This window comes from Natator depressus, chromosome 21, assembly GCF_965152275.1.
Source record: "Natator depressus isolate rNatDep1 chromosome 21, rNatDep2.hap1, whole genome shotgun sequence".
In the NCBI taxonomy this organism is placed as follows: Eukaryota; Metazoa; Chordata; order Testudines; family Cheloniidae; genus Natator; species Natator depressus.
Window position 1 is genome coordinate 5530159 of NC_134254.1, and position 4567 is coordinate 5534725.

A 4567-nucleotide genomic window follows, 5' to 3' on the forward strand; every position below is an offset into this window, starting at 1 on the left:
AAGGATGGGGATTGTCTGGGAGCCAGTCAAGATCTCGTGTAAATTACAGCAGCACAGGGGGATTAGAAAGATTGGCATCTAACTCTTTTCTCTCGCTGGCTTGTCTTCTAGGTGTCAGGAACACTCAGATCAAGCCCTCCTATGTCCCTCCCAGGGGCTGCACTAACCTGACTCAAAACCAGCTGGCTATGGTCCCCAAGGAACCGTACACCAACTGAGAATTGGTAGAGCACAACTGTGCTCAGCTGCCCATCCTCTCCTGTCCCCAGCACATCCCCTACACAAGGGATGGGTGATTACAGGCACAGAAAATGGAGATGTGATGGGTTGGATCACAGAAGGCCCCTTGGCAGGTGCCACCTGATGTGTCAAGACTACTTCTGCTCCTGCTTTCCTGCCCTGGCAGCTTAGGACTTCAGTGCCCTGCCTAGTTTGAGCCAGACCCGCTAGCCTGCTGCAAACCCAGACCCAGGTCTGAACCACATCCCCTAACAGCTGTAGGCTTAACTGAAAGCAGCTTACAGAAGTGTTCTTGTCTTTGACACTCAGATGCCCAACTCCCAATGGGGTCCAAACCCTAAATAAATTTATAGGGTAAACTCATAAATTGTTCACCCTCTATAACACTGGTAGAGAGATATGCACAGCTGTTTGTCTCCCCCACCCCCACCAGGTATTAATACATACTCTGGCCTAATTAAAAAGTAAAAAGTGATTTTATTAAATACAGAAAGTAGGATCCAAGTGGTTCCAAGTAGTAACAGACAGAACAAAGTGCATTACCCAGCAAAATAAAATAAAACCCGCAAGTCTATGTCTAATAAAACTGAATACAGACAAAACCTCACCAGTTCCAATAAGCTTCCTTTTACAGACTAATCTCCTTTTAGTCCGGGTCCAGCAATCACTCACACCCCCTGTAGTTACTGTCTTTTGTTCCAGTTCTTTCAGGTATCCTTGGGGGTGGAGAGGCTATCTCCTTAGCCAGCTGAAGACCAAATGGAGAGGTCTCCCATGGGCTTAAATAGACTTTCTCTTGTAGGTGGCGATCCCCTCCTCTCTCCTATGCAAAGTCCAGCTCCAAGATGGAGTTCTGGAGTCACCTGGGCAAGTCACATGTCCATGCATGACTCACAGTTTTACAGGCAGCAGCCACGTGGCATCTTGAATGTCTCCAGGAAGACTTCTTATGTGGATTGGAGCCTTCCAAGATGCATTGTTCCTTAAGTGCTTCTTGACTGGGCACTTAACTTGGCGAATTCCTTTCTCCAGGAACTGACCAAATGCTCAACTAAGGTTATTTAGAACTCAAGCCAGTACACGGCCAATATTCATAACTTCGAACACAAAAATGATATATGCAAATAGGATTAATAGATTCAGTAGATCATAACCTTTACATAGATATGTTACATGGCATATGTAGCTTAGAACATCTTCCAGTTATGTCGTATATATTCATAAGCATATTTCCATAAAGCCTTATGGGGGGCACCATCACAGGAGGTGCCTGGCTTTTCACCAAGGGGGTTCTCATCTGGCCCGGTTCAGGCTTCTTTATGCCCCTTGCACGGTGCAAAGGAGCTGGTTTAAGGAAGAAAATCTGACCCAGATTAAACCCTTATCTCTTGCCATCCTCACTTCTAGGTGCCAGGATCCCCTCTGGTGGGGCCTTCACGTCTCCCTTCTGAGATCATCAGGGTAACAGGCCACCGGCACTGACTGTCAGGTGAACTCCAGTGGCTGTCTCAGATATGGAGATGGGCTAAAGCAGAGGGAACAAACAGCTACACACCCGCTATCAATAGAATCCTTCATCCAGAAAACCAAAAGATCTGGTTAGGATCTTGAGACAGGGATACTGACCTTCCTCATTCCATAGCGTTTGGTACAAAAAACACACTTGACCAGCCCGCAATCTATTGACACAGGCTCCCGTCACATCTCAGTGAAGGGCAGCTGGGGCGGCAGCAAGCTTAGGGCAAAAAGACCTTGTATTTGAGACATTTCGAATTATTTCATGCTCACTGCAGCATCTGGGGGCCTGTGTGCTGGTTCCTGTGCTGCTTCCGATACTTGGAAAAGCCACGGGAAAAATTAATAAAAAATAGCACAACGCACAAACAAGTCTGAGTCCTTTGGTTAGTGCCAGATCCTTGTACTTCTCTAACCAACCTGTTCTCTTACTGCCTTATTTGTGAACTATTAAAAGTTTTATACATTAACTATTTTTTCCATGACAGCACTCCTAGGGACCACAGTCAGGGGTCAGGTTCCTCAAAGAGCTTATGGTCTGAGTATATGAGGTGAGACAAGAAGTGGAGACAGACAGGGGAACAAAGTGACAATGAGACAAAACTGGTCAGCATGAAAAACAGGTGGTCTCAGCAAATCAGCTGCCTAAGGCACTGTCATTGCACAGCGCGGTGACTAAATGCATTGAACTTTGCTGAAGACATTAGAGAGGGCCTTTGCTGTAACGAGGTTCCAACCAAACACAGACAAATACAAAACATGGGACAGTGGTTCACACGTGAGAAGGAACAAGGGAAAATGTCGGAAAGTTTCATGGAGGGTTTTAAGAAGCGGGGGGTACTTGACATATGGAAAGTGGGAGTCTGTTTCAGGGAGAAGAGGTATGACACAGAGTGGGAGAAAAAGGAGAAGTGAAGAATTTTAAACCACACTCAGACATTTAGAACATGGGTCCTGATCCAAAGTCCATTGGAGTCAATGGGAGTCTTTCCAATGACTATGATGGGCTTGATTCAGGTTTATTGGGTCTGACTCTCCTCTCAGTAACAACAGTGTAAACAAGGGGACGTCACTGCCCTGAGGTCAGTGGCATTGGCATGATGTGAAACTGGTGTAAACAGGAAGAAAATCAGGCCCATAGTCTTCATGTTCAAGAAAATGTTCCATGACGACACCCTCCAGGCAGTGTTATTTCCTGACCTCGCCATCCGCCTGCTTCAAAGAAAGCCACTGTGGTTTGTCATCAGAGCTGGGAGGAAGCACGAGAGCGTAGCTCGGCTAGCAGTAGGGGACGTTGATTGCGATAACACTGAAGCTAGCCAAAGGGGCAAACCCTGCCTCACACCACCTGCTTGGAGATGCATGAACGCTTCCTGTATTATTGTACCACATACTATAAGCAAAAATAGGCTGGGTTTTTTTTTTAAGTAACACTGGCTGGGTTCTCACAACCTATAAAAGGGATATAAATACATATTGGTAAAAGGAAGGGTGTGCCTGCTATGGGCCACTCATGTATCACCCTATTAATTCCTGCAGTGAGCAGAGGTCCGTGATGCTACATTTCTTTATTTTAATAATGTGCTGCTGAAAGGTATTGGGCAGACAGCCCAGGAGACTGGGAACCATGGCAGAGTTCCAAGAAGGACAGCAGGAAAGCGAGGCTGCCTCCCTCCGCAAACCCTCTGCACCTTAGCCCGAAGGACCGGGGGAAAGCGAGAGTTTTCTCTCTGTATCCAGGCTCCTTCCCTTTGTTTTTTCACCCTCCCTCACACTCTTCTCCAGCTTTACTCATCGTTTTTTCCCCACCGGATTGCCTCTCTCACTTCCCCTTGGCACTCCCTTTCCCACCCTCTTGCTCAAGCAGAACATGAAAGCAGTAACATCCAAGGTCAGCCTGAACTCTGGGACTCCGGCAGTTCAAGTAGGGTTGAAATAAGCTCATGCCATATTGGTTATGCGAAGCATAATTGGCCCGACTCTACGGGTATGTCTACACTGCGGAGATGTCACTGCAGCAGGGGTAGCCATACCCAAAATAGATCTCTAGCTAGCTCCAAAAACGATAGCAGTGAAGCCATGGCAGCACAGGGTGCAGCTGGAGCTGTTCACTCGAATACACATCCAGAGTCCTGGATGGGCTTTTGCAGCCCATGCTGCCACCCGTGCTTTTGTGGGTGTTACTGGAGCTAGCCTGATCAAAGCTAGCTCAGGTATGTCTACACATGCTGCAACTTCCTTTGACTCAGAGTGCCTTTGTGTGCGTTAGCTTAACTTTGGGCTTGCTGAGGGCACTGTTAGCGGGCAGGTGGAGCATCCACACAGAGTAGCGAGTGAACACTAGCTAGTGCACAGCCGCTATTCTGGGCTTTTCCCCCGTGTAGACAAGCCCGGGGTGTAAAGGAAGGTTTAAGCTGCATTGGTGATAGGACTGATGATCAAATGACATACATTAAGTGCTGCTGCTTTAGGTTGGTTTTTACTTTGCATCTCCCGTGTTTTTAACGGTATGTCTAAAGCACCCAGAGCTTTGGATGGTGGGGGCGGAGTGCCCTTTGATGTGGGGTTCACATAAGACAGAAATCTAAATAAAGAAAGAAAATAATTCAGTCCAGGTGCAACCTCACAACAAGGTTACGCCTGGGATGAATTTGGTCCAATATGTTTTGAAGCCTCCTATAAAACAGCCTTTATGGTTTGCATACCATTTGTAGAGCGAGAAAGGAACTGATAGAGAACCTCAAGCATAGCGAGTTCTTTTTGTTGCTTTACTCCTTTCTGTTACTGGAAATACGTGCCACAGGAAGCAAGC